Consider the following 16,141-nt stretch of genomic DNA (forward strand, 5'->3'; position numbering starts at 1 on the left):
TTTATCTTAATTATCGCCCAATACCCTGTGGCAGAATTTTGAAGCCAAATCAATAGAGTGTATTGACCTTCAGCATGGACAGTGCTTGGCAAAAGGACAAAATCAATACAGTTGCTCCAGCAATTGCTGGTAAGCTAAACTGGCTATTCTATTTGCTTCATAACACCTATTCATATCTTTTCATATTTATGAAAGGTTTCAGTTCCGCAGTGATTAAATCAATGAGTTTGAAGGTTAAAAATAACGTCATTCAACATTTTTCATTGCGTGCAAAACTTGTCATAATGTTTACTGCTAAAGTTTGTTTGGCTGTCAACGTCTGTAGCCACTTTCAAAACCATCATTTCTCATTTGAGACATTTTATGAGGGTGTGTTTATTGTTGGTTTAGATTTTCTAAAGCCCGCTGATTTCCCCGAAATGTTTATTGACTCTGAAAACATGGCGGACGGGTCATTAGTCACCAGATAAACAAGGCCACAGGTACGTGGCGTTCCCGTTAGGTTACCTTTAATTAAATATATACTGTCAACAACTTTGCCCATACTTTTAAGAATGCGCACAAACCTTGAACAAATTCACACGCTTTGGAGTCGCGCAAGGAGAAGTCATGCCCACAGAGGTGTGATCTGCCCGGCAAGGCTGCAAAAACAACCCCAGAAAGCAAACACAGACTCACAAGGAGAGGACTTGTTCCGAGGCCAAAAGTTTGGGCACCTATCCTTACATCTCTGTGAGAGGTGAAAAAGGCGGTGGGTGGATGAGGGATGGAAGGAGGAGAGCCAATGACGACAAGAAAAAAAAAAAAAAAAAACAGTTATCACTAGCGATAGATTGCAAGATTGCAAAAAAAAAACCAACCAATTTTTTATATATATATATATACACACACACAAAATTGTTTATAATATATATATTTTTCTAAATATATGTTTGTTGGAATTAGAGTGCAATGAACTTGAACAAAAAACACACAAGGAAAACCACACACATAAGGTAAACATTGACACTGTAAAACAGCACCACATAAAAAAAATGGTTAAATATTTTACTTGGTTTAGTTCTGGCATTTGATTCTGGTATGTGACATTTGTTTTTGGGGGGTGATGCAAGAGAAGCTCCAATTTTCGCCTCACATTCTATTGAGGCGACAACAAGGGTGGAATCCAGCGTATTATTTTTCCTCCCCTCACTTTTCTGTTGAAACACAGTGGCACTCTGTTTTCAGAAACGTGATCTTGTTATGCTTCAAGATCTGCAATCGGCCTTCTTTTTTGATACGTTGCCTCGCTGACCGCGAGAGAATCCTTCAATAACACGGCTTAGTGTCCAGAGAGACCTCCCATTTTTAAGATAAAGATTTTTAGGCTTTTGAAGAAGGACAAAAGACTTTTTGTCTGTATGGCCAAAAACATTTCCACATTAAGACAAATATGTCTGGTTATATGTGAACAAATGATCGTTTTCCAAAGAGGGAAACTTGACTCTGATTGGTTGCCAAGATGTTCTTGGCTGCTTAATTTCTTTGGAATTGCTCTACTCAAGTGTTCGAGCCTACTAAATTCTTCCTACTGCAGTAAAACTACATTTCGATCTCATGTCTTATCTGAAGATTTCTTTTTCACACAGTAAGCATTTGTTATCCATCACCAGTTCAAAAGTGATGACAGACTATCAGCAATCAAACACCAGAGATGCTGTAAACACAATTGTGAAAAAGAAAGACAAACAAAGGAAAGGAATTCATCTTGTTCAAGTGTGTCATGGAATTCTTGCAACTTTTTTTCCAATTCCATCACATTCCTTTGAGTCTATGTTTTTTGGAAGCATTTCTATTTGTTATAATTTGCACATTTCTAAAACCCCGAGACCGAACCCTTGTGCAAGGAAGCCCATTCTCACCGAGATCCACAAAGACAGATTATCTCTGGCATTCCACATCTGGAAGCAATTGAAAGTGGAGTTCCTGTTTTTTACTCCGAAATGCACAAATATGTAGGACAAAGTGCACATGAAAGGAAAACAACGGACTCTTACTGTATACTATGACGTAAATGCTTCTTGATCACATTTGAAATAAGGCTTTGTTAAAAAAAAAAAAATGGAAAGAAACCCCAACCGATACTCTACTTTCTCATTTTCCGTGGATTCAGTCTCACAGTTGTACTAATTAAGAATGTTTGGTGCTGAGAATGATACGTCGAGGTCCCCTTAGTCTCTGAGGTAATCAAAGTCATTCTTCAATTCTATTCCTAAATCAACGCTTTCCTCCTGGTTATTTGAGTCCTAATTGGAAGCATGTGCACTCTCCAATCTGAGCGCTCTTTTAGATCCCCTGACATTTCAAGAATAAGTTTGTTTTTTCTATGTATGCACGTACATACATGTATTGTCTGAAATATTCACGGCTTTGTGAGAGGTCATCAAAACATTTTCCATACATGTTTGGCTGCCAAAAGCAGAGAGCGGGCCTGACAAAAGCTAGAACCAACCACTGTGGTCTCCACATGGCTGAACATACACAGAGGCTTTTGTCAGACATTTGTGCGGTTTCTTCTTTTTACTCCAGCGGCAGTTGAGCTTGGAAAGCACGAGTTTCATTTTGAAATTCAAGAAAGACTGCACAATGGCTCCTCTGATCACCGACGGCATGCGGTTACCTCCAATCTCAAAGACGGCCGTGATTCCAGGATAACGGGGGTGATCTTAGGTCACGCCATTTGGTGGGAATCGGATCTCATAACGATGATGGGATTTATGCCAAACGATTCCCTATATAGGTTCACAAGGGTGGCTCGACGGTCGGCGGAGAATTTTCCGAAGGAATCATTTCGGATGATTTCACACCGGTTACATCACGATGAGGCATTGTATTGCAATGCAGCTATTTATTCCTTTGTTTAGAACTTTGTCCACACCGGGAAAACAAATCAAAATAAATTCACATGCAAAAATAACGATAACAACGGCATGGTTTTCTTTTTCTTCCCGCACAAACGAACTACTGTAAAACGACTGGGAGGCATTCCATTAATCTTCAGCGGTCCATCTCCGGCTTCCCTCACACACCTGCTTCCTCACGGGACATTACCTCGGTTCAGATGGGGGAGATAAGAAGCATTATGTCATTACATCCATCTTGCGCCTACAGCTGCTCCAAGAAAGGCGTGCAAGTTTACCTGTGCAATTAGCATTTATTGTTATTGCTCACTGGTGTGTTGAATAGCGAAAGCTGGTGGGAAAAGCGTGGATGAGCGTTCTCGGCCCTGACTGATGTTCATCGAGCAAATGTTTGCGAGTTCACTGCTAATAAATGCGTAAATTTGCGTAAATTATTATCTATAGTGCCCACTGTTGGGTGATAAAGGTAGTGCAGTTCGAATTAAATTTGGGAGGATGCAGCTGGAGTATTCCAACCTGAGTTGGTTTTTTTCCTCGTCTTGACTCACACGTTGTCAAATGATGTGATCGATTATAAACACATGGGTGCATCCCAGTTGCGCGCATCTGTTCAGCCTCTGCACAGCTGGCGGAGAATGACGACAACGCTGTTTGACTTTTGAAATTGAACTGAGATGTTTGCAAGTCTTGATTAATTCACAAGTCAATCAGGAACGTGGCTCATGCGACAAAAGCCCAGGATGAGATATTGAGCGCTGTGCACGATGGGGAGTGACATGTAATTAACATTTGCCATTAATTAGAATATCTTCAACCTGACAAATCAAACAAGACTTGGCTAATATAATTGTTGTGAGATTTATGTCAACCAGTCATATGAAAAGATCCATACCTAGAATATATTTCTTTCAACCCCGTTGTAATTTCCTCTCAAGTTATTCATGTTTTGATCAATCCTGACAATAAACGGCAAATTTATCCCCATGAGAACAAAGCAGGCCAAATCCACTTGAAAACCAACATGTCAGCCATAATGTGATATCATCCTGCTTCCTCGCCTGCTGTCCCAATGGTCTGGATTAATCTTTGGCTTCAATATGATGACGTTCTCAAAAAACGGGGCACTAATCCAATATCGGGAGACAGAAAAATAACTCCCATTGCGTTTCCCGTAGTGCGTCAATGTGGATATTCACCTTTTTCAAAAGAACATACAGTGACACAATGTGACATTACCAGCTCAGGTTGCCTCTGAAATTAGATTGACTTAGTTTGCTTTGGCTTGGCTCCGCACTCCACAAAAACCTGCACGGTGTCTGGACTCGCCGACTGATTCTAATGACAGACATATGGTGCAGAAACATTACCCAAAAATGGAGATCGCTGTCATTTTATGTTTATAGCATGCAAACATTCCCAAGGCTCTCATTAGTTTGCATGGTTCTACTGCAAAGTGGGAGAAAATTTAAATTGCACCTTTTTTTTTTTGTTTGGACCTAAAAATAAAGCAAAGTAAACATGGCAATGTAAAAAGAACAAAAACACCTCAAATTGCAAAAACACAAAACAATCCTTTGTATCAACCGCCAGCTGCTCGTCGATGAAATAAATTCTTAATCGATAAAAAGCGCTTTGGAAGAAGGCGGAACTATATGTGAAAGCGCAAAACATGAGCGGGGACCTTTTCGTTTAATGTCAGATGACAAAGGTGAGAAAACATGCTGTCAGTGGGAAATCTGATTTTTCCGAGTGGAGTCAATAGTCTCATGGGGCTTCAGACATCTTGGCCGCTAAGGAATTCGCCATTACGACCACCCTGTCGTCAAAATGTTGAAACCATTTTTGTGAACCATATAGAGATACGAAAAGCTTCTTCGCAAGATCTGAAATGATGCGGAACAGATTGCATGGATTTTACGTGTCATTTCTTTTAAAGGGAGCTAAAAATAGACACCAGCAAAAAAAAGCTTATCGGATAAGATGTTCATTCCTCGTGTGTTGATCTAATCGTATATTTAAATTGCTTTTTCGCTGTACACAACTCGGCACACATTTGAAATGGCGTTTTATGTTTTGGCAGGAAATGTGAACTGAGATTAATGTCAGGCGAAGGATTCTGACGGTCAGACACAATCAAACTCATGCATCATAATTAAACATACTAAGACGGACGCTCTCGGAGGTGGATTGCGCAATCGTGTGTGTGAGGGGGGGAATCAACGAAGTGAACTTTGACGTTCGGGGAAACTGATTAACGCTGACATTTATGCATCCATTTTGTGCGATGATAATTGTAGGAAAGGGTGAACAAACAGATTGCTAGTGGAAAAGGTTGCTTATCAACTCTGAAGCTTCATTCAAATATTCCTCAATTGTCACCAACAATAACGAGGATGCAAATATTAAGCGATGAGACAGAACAAACAATGTTTTTTTTCTCCCACACACTCCATCAGCACTCCTTCTAACCTTCTTCAGCAGTTTGGCAATGGGGTGACTCCATGCAAGGCCCTCTAGGGGAAATGCACGCCTTGTAAATACTAACACTATTAATCTTAATAGCAGCACAACGAGACGTCTCTGGAGGTGTCTCCTCCTCAAAGGCAACAACACAGCAGCTGTAAATCTTCACACAGTGTTGTCCTTTGTGTCATTCGGTAAATTTACCAGTGCCTCGCTTGTCTACATGCAAATGTTTGTGGGCAGCTAAAAGAGATGTGTGGGCAAGGATATCATTTACTTATCAAGAGGTGTGTTTAGGACCAGATAGTGGATAATGAAGGCTTGCATTTCAAATGACATAGTGTACTTGTAGGCTGGACAAATAACTCAAGGACATTTAGGTTTGCATGATAGAATGACTTACCGCCTAAGCAGCATGGACCATTAGTTAACACCGCAAGGTATCCTAGTCCAGCCACTCAGGCCAGGTGAAGCTTTCTCCTTTGTCCCATTACACCGCACGACCCTCGGAGATGCCATTTTCCATGACATCTCGTGGCTCTGAGATATACCATTTTCAGGTACCCTGTACACTCACGGTTCCAATTCCACTTCCTTCAATAGGCTGCCCTATCCCTCCGAGCCTACAGAAGGCAGCATTGCCCACCCCGTATATTGTTGAATACAATACAACACAACACACCAAAATATAATATAATATAATATAATATAATATAATATAATATAATATAATATAATATAATATAATATAATATAATATAATATAATACAATATAATATAATCTCCTTCCATACCCAAGAAGCTTTAGACAAATGATCAGTTTGCAAAATAGCTAACAAATAACACATTTGTGAATCTCCAGCCAAGTAACAGGATGATGCTGCATTCCAACTTTGGCAAGATTACATTTCAACACATGTACACCAGAGATTCTCAAAGGGTGGTCCACAATAAAAAGCAGATTTGACTTGCAGAATTTGACATTGGACAACGACAAGGCTGTCTAATTCATCCTTTTAAATCCTTACTCTTTGTCGCTGAGATTACTTGGTTGTAATTCCGGACTGCAAATCATGTTCGAGTCAAATAAATAGATCATTTATATATTTGTGGCACACAATCCGTAGAGATGTGGCCACTTGAACAGCTGGTGTCAATCCAAGTGTATTTTTTCTCATTTTATCTGGACCGATTTTTCCCCCTTGTTGATTTCTTACTATGTGGTGGGTTTGAATTCCAAACTCCCGCTGAGGTCAAGGTGGACGGCCAAACCCACGTCTCCCTTTATATAGAAAAGACCATTGTGTAAGCCCATCAGGCCATGTAACTATTTGCTAGCGCTCAACCTCGCCATAATAACAGAGGCGCGACAATTTGCGGTTAAAGGCCTCCCATCATTTTCTCATTCCTCACTGCGACTAATGCCAAGCCAGCCATCACTCCATCCCAGTTGAAAAAACACAACCAAAAGTGGCCATGCAATGATTTAGCCTTCGCTGTAGTGAAAGCTGCTCTCGCTGCTCTCGGCACTTCGTGTTTTTATTTATATACTCTGAGCTGATTCATCACTACTCGTCTGTCCACCGTGTACCTACTGGGAGTTTAGATTAGGAATGCACTTACACTAAACTACACACATTGAGATATTTCAACTGCGATTCAGAAATAGAAAAGATATTTCCGAGCTTTGAAGAAAAGCGGTGATTATTCTAAAATGAATGTTGTGTACATGATCATTTGCAGATAGTTTTTAAAAAGATATTTTATTTTATAGAGATTTTTTTTGTTAAATTGTAAACTCCATGATATTTTTGGCATAACTGCTACCACATGTGTGACTACAATTATAAATTTCGAAAACCACCAACAGTTCTTTTAGCAGGCAGAGATAAATGAGAAATTTGCAGAAATACTGAACTATTTTAGTCGAAACAATTAATTTCCAGTGAGGTGATTTTACTGTTTCTTGGATGAGCATTGTGAGCTGTAAGTGGTTCAAACCACTCGAGAAGCAAATGTGTTTTATACGCTAATTATAGCTCAAGCACACTCGGATTCATTTGAGAGAGGTGATTATTGATTTTAGTCCAGGGTAGTTTTGAGGCCAAAACAACGAGGTAGGTTATTTTTTTCACGCCAAAAATAGATGACTGTCCTAGATTAATATTCATTGTTAACATTCATATGTGACTACAATCCTTTAGTATATGATTTCACTTCGCTTCTTTTTTTGTTTAAATGTGTACTCTGTGTTTTCGAAAAAGAGAGGTGGAATTAGGAGGTGGTAATAAAAAGCATCTGTTTTCCATAATCCCTCTTTTCCTTTCCTTTTATCAATTCAAGATTCTTTTCCGTTGCTTTTACGCGAGAGCAGTTTCAACAATGGTTGCAAAGGGACAGATAATTTCCAGTAAATTCAATAAAACTTTCCAGAAACTATCCACAGGAAGTTCAAGCAAGACATTCTTGAAATACTCGACACGTTCAAACTGTTTCATAATTGTTTCATCCTGAACAGAAATCCCAATAGACACAATCCAGTTTAAAATAAAACAAAAAAGGTTTATTGAATATGATTATTCCACTCCAAAAGATTTTCTTTTGATATAATGAGAATAACTTTGCAGTGTTACACGAGCTGTGATTGGCCGGGGCCCAGTCTGGCGTGTACCCCTCCCTTCTCTAAACTGTCAGCCGGGCTCGGCTCCAGCTCACCCGCAGTCGTAACGAGAACAATCCCAAATGGATACATTTCACAAGACAAAAGAATGAAAATGACTCTCCAAAAAAGTATTTTGGCCATAAAACCCAAATGGGCTCCGATCAGTCTATAAAACAAACATTCCCCATAATAATAATAATAATAATAATAATAATAATAATAATAATAATAATAATAATAATAATAATAATAATAATAAATATTCAGTTTTGGTTATAAATCAAGTCATCACTCCTGTATTACATTTGGACCAAAATGAGAAACATAAAAAGCAAGCAATTAAAATGCTGACACGGCGACTTGCAGTTGTGTGGCAGCGTCTATAAAAAAGGCGTATTATCACAGGTGTGTGTAACCCTACGTTGACACACACTCATTCCTTTGCTGACAGGCCGCCCTATGCTTCCCTTACCTCTCCGACCCCCGAATGCTGCAAGCAAGGGATATGACATTCTGACTGAACTTCACTTTTGTGGTTAGCAATGAAATGACTAAACAGGTGTCAGACACTTGGCACGCCATATGAAACACCACTTTGTGTGTGGGTGTGATGAATATGTATGAAGGCTCGATTACCTAACGCTTCTCACTCACAGTAATCTTATTGTGCTCATTACAAAAAGACATTTTAGATTTGGCATATTTTTTAGGGGAGGGTAGTGCCCCCGTGACCCCCCCTCTAGCTCTGCCTGTGCTCACAACCTCAAAACAGTGTGCTTCATGCTTCTGTACGTAGTGTACCCGGTTTCTTCCAGTCTGAAATTTTTAGTCTTCTTTCTCAGCTATGCAGACAGGAAGTGGGATGTCTTTCTTCCAGTCCTTCGGTTTCCAACACTGTGGAACGAAATATGCACAGCGGCCGTGTAAAGTGGAGTGTAGTTAAAGTTGAGCCTTTCACTGGCTGCAGGGTCCAGAAACCTGCCAGGAACCGGCCCGTCGGTCAGCCACGTCCAAGCAGCAAGAGTTTCACAGAGAGGTCATAAGAAATATTATATTATGTTAAATTAACATTTGAGATTTATTTGCAATGAATAATAATATATAGCACCTTCTATATATTGGTTTTGTTCTGGCACAGCTTCATGGGCTCTTGAAATAGTGACATTACCCTGTAATCAAAGTCAACAAATTGACATCCTGTATGTCGGATCACCCTGACAGAGCTATCTCGACTCCCTGTGTGTCTCCACAAACCATGGACCAGTTTGTCCGGTCATCTTGCCTTGATTCGTCATTTCCAGTGGAAGAGATTTGGGAAGGGAAAGCATCTGCACATGTGGAAAAATTATGAATTAAAAATTCGAAACTACTGTGTTGTGTTTGAAATGCTGCCTTCATGCGTAGAAACTTTTTTTTTCCCTTCACTCTTGTTTTCCTACCTTATTGTGGGTTCTGCTCACTCAAGAAGCTGCCCTAGTTGCTATGGCAACAAAAATCCAACTCGCCATTACCTCAGCAATACATGGGGTGGGGTTTATATTCTCTTCCTTGCAAAAGACAGTCTTATTTTATCTATGTAGCAAATTCTTTCTGTTATATAATATATAAAAAAATACTTTTTAATTGGTTTATTTGGCGCACACCCAAATTCATTTACCATAGTGGATAATTCTTTCAACTCATAAAAGGCTATCAGTTTATGTATCTGTAATATATAGCAGGGACTTGATTGCCTTCTCCCAATTAAGCACCCCGCTAATATTTGGATCTGTATTCCAATTATGTGCTTCTTAATTAAAATGTTAATTAGCCTCCACTGTAATTGCATATTAACCGGACTAAGAAACTCGTGTGTGTGCGTGTGCGTGTCTGTGTGTGTGTACATTATTGCCTTTGTGTATTAGGTGAGTGGTTGCAGATGAAAAATAGCTCATCAAGGAAGATTGGAAATCATACTAATGACTTGAAAGGTGAGTTGTTGACTTTTTCGGTCCAAGACAAGGATAATCGCTCTTAGTAAATGTCAGTCAAACTTTAAAGAGCTCATTACAAGTTGAGAATGAAAACTTCTTTCCTTTTGAGAGTCAATGGATTTATTGCAGGAAAAAAATGGAGTCACTATAAAGCTGAAAGATTGTAATTACGTAAGAGATGCATGGTGATTTACCAAGACGAACTCAAATCAAGCATGCCGATCATATAAATACGTAGAAGATCATTAAACCTTTCAAGGGGTGATTGAATTAGATCAGTGGATTTTTTTTTTATGAAGATAACTAGGGAAAATTAAGATTATAGATAAATATGTCTTTCAATACGTGGTTGATGTCAATGGAAGATACTAATTTCAGATAAAATTAACAAGATTTTTTTTACTCACACTCCCTAAGCACTCTTGTTGTTGCTGCATTTCAAGTATTCAGAGCTTCATTATTGACTTTTTTGGCCTTTCCCAAGCAAAGCAAGACAAAGTGGGAGAAAATTGCGAGAATACTCATGACCTTCCTTTTCTTATCTTGATATGGAAATGATTCTTCCAGTTGTTTAAGCGGGCGGGGGAGGCTTGTGCCGCCTCTGCATGCATCATATAGTGAAGTAAACACTTTTGATGTTGTTTATCCACTCTCTCACGAAAATATGACTGGCAAAGTAACAATAATAAGCTTAAATGAGCTGATGTGAGAGAGGCTTTTGCTATTGTGTGATAGTATAAATATTTTTTAGAGGGGGGGATACCGTGCCCCCACAGCCCCCCCTTTAGCTCCGCCAGTGCAGTGGACACTCTGTGGTCTGAAATTAAAGCACACCTCATTAAAATCAAAACTATTTCTCAGCTACCGCCTAGAAAGCCACCCACAAACTGTTAGTCGCTTAGCTTCAACCACTTTAAGTCGATCTTTGCCAGTCAACATCTCGGAATAGTCAAAGTCCTGACGCAGTGTCCGTCTCGGATGCTTTCGCTCTCTCTCATGTGGCTGTCTGGCCCTTTCTCCTGACTGTCTGTTTTGAATTCCCAACGGACACAAGACGGGGAGATGCACAAGAGACTCACTGTGCAGGCTGACTGGAAGCCCGGGCTCAACACAGGCACCTTATCAAAGCTCTGGGAAAGCCATGTTCCAAGCTGAGTCAACTTGGCTGCTTCGGAGCTCAAATATTTGAGCAGCCCGAGTACCACTGGCAGAGCATCACAGCATTTCTCTTGTCCAAAACAAAAAATCTGGAGAGTGGAAGGGGTGGAGATGAGGTTAGGGAGGGTGATTGAAAGCTGGGAATGTTCATAATTAATATTTATGCAGAATGTTCTCGCTGGCTTCTCATCCAAACTTCAGTCAAGAAACTATTTGATTTACTAGATAAAAATTCATGGAGATCTCACCGACTAACTGAGTTCATATTTTATCCTGTGCGGGCATCCAGATTCGTCAATATGCAGGCTCTAATCTTCGTTTGGCTAAATGTCACATTCTCATGGAGAAAATTAGATCCCCCCCCCCATTATGATTAACTGAAAACATACTGCTCCAAATCAAGTGTTATACTGATGACTCACTAAGTTATTCCATTACGTTTATAGACTATAGTGGGAAAGGTTTCAGCATAATTTCAGAGCAATCAGTTTACAAAGTTGGATATTAAAATTTCACACAGACAAATTTCCTACAGTTTAGTATATCTGCTAGCCAGATTCCTAAGGCCAAGATGAAATTGACATGGCAGCACAGAAGCTGAAATCTGATTTGACCCACTACCTCTAAAATAAATAAAAACATTGACTTTTCACATTGACTTTATTTGCCGCTACCTTGAGTTGTATATTTTTCAAGATTTCTGCATATGCAGCAAACATGTAGAAATTGCAAATTTTGTTCTATCATCCTCTGGATGAGGAATATATTGAGTGGTAGTGCCATCTTGTGTTTGACAAATGTCATACAAACAAAACTTACAACTTCATGGGAAAAACACACATGTTGACTTGAAAATGTTTTTGGAAAATTTACCCTCATTCTCTTGATATATTTTTTAAATTGATTACAATTTCCACACGTGGAAACGTGGAGAGTTAAAAACTACAGAGCCACTTGCAGCACTGGTGGTGTCAACTTAGACTTTGTCTCCATCTAGTGCATAGCAACAAGGCCGACTGAGTCAGTGAAATTAAAATTAAATGCATGCCTGCAGAGCATGTCCTGCAGATGGCAATCATGCAACACTCACTCTTTATTTTCTATGATTAAAAAGTGAAAGCAATCCAGGAAACAAAAATATAGCAATATGGCAATCTTGATTTGTTTCATACTAAACCAGATAAAAATTCTAATAATGTAGTTTTATTTCTTTCAATCAAAAGAGCAGCTGTCTGGTCACATTACAAAATAAGCCTGGACAAGATGCCTAGTAGCTGGAAGATTGATGGAGATGATCTCTAACCACAAGCACTCTCTGGTTCCAACCCAAAACTTCCTTTTCCGTTCTTTAGAGAGCTTGGTTGCACGGCTGGCTTCAACAAGCAGTATGGCACTGCTCCAAATGTACTCAGCCATTGCAAACACATGGAAGGTGTATAGATGAGAGCCGTCTGCCAGGAACCGGCCACGGAGCCCCTTTTGTTGACCTACTTAATGCCAATAATGGCTGTTGAGCTCCAGAGGGAAAACAAGAAAACAACAGCTCCCCTCCATAAGCTGTCAAAGTGGAGGAGGGAAGTTTGGGAGGACCAGCAGCAATGTATGGCTCTTTCATTGCATTCCATTCATAGTCAGAAAAATGTCAAAGCGGTTTCAAACTGTGCGATTCAGGCAGATAAAGAATATAAGCACGTGCAAAACAGATCTAAAACTGGTCGACTAAATAGACTCTGAAAAATTAAATGGATGAAATACGTCTGTGTGGAAGAGGACCTGATTGGCTGGGAAATGTTGGGTGACATAATTGACAAGGCAGGTGAAGTCAATCCCAAGAAGGTGTGAAAGACAAATCCAAAAAAAAAAAAAAAAATCCTTTTGGGGTCACGGTTGAGTTGGGAAAACATAGACAAAAAATCATTCACTGTCACATTCACACCTATGCTTGATTAGTGTTCAAATAAACTTAACGTACATTTCTTGGGAAAGCCTGAGCAGAACATGCAAACTCAATATGTAAAGACATAAAAACATAAATCATAAAAACAAAACAAAAATAAAAAAGATAATCAACTTAGACACAAATCAAGATTCAAACACAGAACATTTGATCTTGAGGCAGATACAGTGACTAGATCTTTTTAATTCAGGTGATGACAATTTGAATTTGAATCTTCACTGAATGCGTCAGCGGCTCTTCTGTGCCTCTCTTCCTTGCCATTTCCATTTTTTTTTCTTGCCAATGTTTTCAATAATGAGGTAGTGAAAATGATCCCTGTGAGTCACAGTGACAACATTTTACAATATAACTTGACCTTCAAAAGCCCTGACAAATCACCAACATGATGGAAGATAGCACACTTTTTTTTTTTTTTCCTCCATTGCCCCCAAACATTCAGGCAAAAGTCTGGAACTCATTTCTTGTCCACTTTCAGATAAGAAACCGCGTAGGACTTTTGTGACACTCCGCAGAAGGCAAATACGTACAAAGAGTCTATTCAGCGACTATGGGAGCGTGATATCTTTTCAACACAGATGCCATCTTTCAACTTCCATATGGGACACTGGTTGTATTTTGACAGTTCAGGCATTTGCGGTCAGGAGAAAAGGGAATAAAACGCCGTGGAATGAGAAGAAGCAGCGCTCGGGACTTAACCGCTGAAATTGATGTAAGATTTATTAAGGAGCGCTCGGGGGAACCGATTAATCCCATTAACTCATGCGCAGACACACAGCGTGCCAGCAAAATGAGCTAAATTGACCACATTGACATTGAGTGAGCTGAAACGACTGAAACTGGATTCTGTTCTTAATAATTCCTTCAGTTTGCTGATCAGAATGACTTGTCAGAAGAGCTTCCATGCGCCGCTACACTGTCCAGCTGTCAGTAGGTTGGTAAAAATAGACGAGTGAAAAGACAGTCAGCATACTCTCCTGTGCTGTCCTGACACCTTTTCAACAGATACGAGATGTAACTGTACGTACAGGAGAACTTGTGTGTGGACACAATCTGGTGACACCTCCTTGACACCAAGCCTCAAGGTGGGAGCCTCAACCCTCTCCTCCAACTTTAGATTGATTTATCTTAAACACCCCAAGTGGGCTCATAGTCGCTGTTAAATTCCGTTGTTATTTTTTGAAGAGCATCGAAACGACACCGTAAATGGAGATGAAAGCTCTTTTATTTGGGGAATTCAAATTTGATCGAATAAAGCTGCGTCGTGAACTCGGAATGCCAAAATGGAGATATCCTTCAGCTGTCCAGCTCTTTTTTTTTTTTTTTTTTTTATGTATTCATAATATTCAAAGCCATTATCTTTATGGTTTTACACAAATTAAATCTAAGTCATGCCCTCCCTTTGGACTGGTCTAAATCCCACAAAAAGTTAAACACCCAAAATGAATCACTCATCAAAGGTTGTGGTTTCAATAGCATGACAGTTTTCTTTGCAAATACCAGCGTTGTTTTTACATTTTGTAATCCCCAATACATTTCAACATGACAGAAATCAAATAGTCCACATGTTCCGTATCAAAGGTGGATATGAACGTTGATTTACCATCCCAGAAGAGACTCCTGGTTAAGTGCTGGGGGGGAAAAAAAAAAAAAGCTGAGTCATTAGTTTCTACATTTGGGAATTCACCTTCTCACTGGGCACTTTCGGATTAGCACGTATCTTCCTGAGAGTGGTGTTCGGGGATAATCCCCATAAATAGCCTTGACAAGCCAAGTGGGATTTAATAAAGCGCCGAGAGGCCATAACGTTGGGCCCCATCTCCACGTGTGGGGCGCTTTTTGGCAACCTCGCCTCCGCATATGAAGGTGTTTAGTCGAAAACATCTCAATCGTCGTAGTCACAGGATGAATGAGAGCGTGGAATCTAAAAAGTCAGCAGGGGTTGCGATTGATGCGATCGATGATGTAAAGGATTTTCTTGCGACACACATTTGGTGTTGATTACCGCTTTGCAAAAGCGCATATGTATGCTACGTTCTCAGATAGACCGCAGAAATTCGAAAATCTGCCATCATTAGAAAAACCTATGACAAATAGTCCACGGCCAAAGAATCTTTGGTGTATTAAAAGTAAGTAAGTATTAAAAACATGTGCCATCACATTTTGGCAGTCCATCCTAACATTTCCTGTTTTTATTCTGTGGGAGTACCAATTGAAAAGCAGACTTGCAAAAAGAAAGGAACTTAACTTTTGCGTTACGTATAAAGTTAACATTTAATGTTTTTTTTTTTTAACTGCGCTAGAATAAAGTGCAATTGCACATCCACTACAGTAGGTGGCAGTAGTGCTCTCATTGTCATAGTGTGTGCAGACCATGTAACAATGTTCTTTTTGTCCTCTTTAATGTCAATAAACACATTTATAAAATTTTTATAGACATATGAGACTATTTATACCTGCGGCGGAGAGTCAGAAGGGGGTGCAAAATAATTTTTTCTTCCAAGGAAGGCACAACTGAAAATAATTAAAAATATCTGAAAACTGTCTTTACCATCCATTTTACGTTATACTGTAAAACATTTTACAGGCTGCTACCAAATGAAAATATCACAAAAAGTATCAACACTAAAATAAATATAATCCTTAATCAAATTAGTCACAAATTTACTGCGACATGGAACGTTTTGACTCTTTCAACTGAAGCAACAAACAACCAGAGAAATCAAGTTGGTCAAACCCGTGGGTCACAAAGGTCAAGTACCATGTGGTGGTGCTTTTGTTCCCTATTTGCTAAATTAGTTTCCATTTATTTTGACTTGGTAACAGCAGCTCCGGAGCGTGACACATTCACAAGCACATGCCCCGACAAGCATCGAGGGCCGTGACTCGTGTGTCCTAAAGGCAAAGCGAGCGGGCCACTCATTGATTGTGTTTAAGGCTGGCCCGCTGACCCATAAAAAAAAAGGTGACATGATGTAAACCATTTCAACGCTGCTGCCGTTATTTGGTGCGACAGAATTTTGTTAAACA

General features: G+C 39.6%; 1 long non-coding RNA gene across 1 annotated transcript; it reads right to left on the reverse strand.

The window, feature by feature from the left end:
- Positions 1-7,992: 7,992 nt before the first annotated feature.
- On the reverse strand, positions 7,993-11,194 carry LOC148379729 (uncharacterized). The gene is made up of 4 exons (XR_015855155.1): positions 11,079-11,194; positions 9,281-9,354; positions 9,135-9,195; positions 7,993-9,004 (listed from the first exon to the last, which is right to left on the reverse strand). It is a non-coding gene; the product is annotated as an uncharacterized LOC148379729 (long non-coding RNA).
- Between the last annotated feature and the right edge of the window lie 4,947 nt (positions 11,195-16,141).

This window comes from Syngnathus floridae, chromosome 21 (genome assembly GCF_059516105.1).
Source record: "Syngnathus floridae isolate MCC-2025c chromosome 21, RoL_Sflo_1.0, whole genome shotgun sequence".
In the NCBI taxonomy this organism is placed as follows: domain Eukaryota; kingdom Metazoa; phylum Chordata; class Actinopteri; order Syngnathiformes; family Syngnathidae; genus Syngnathus; species Syngnathus floridae.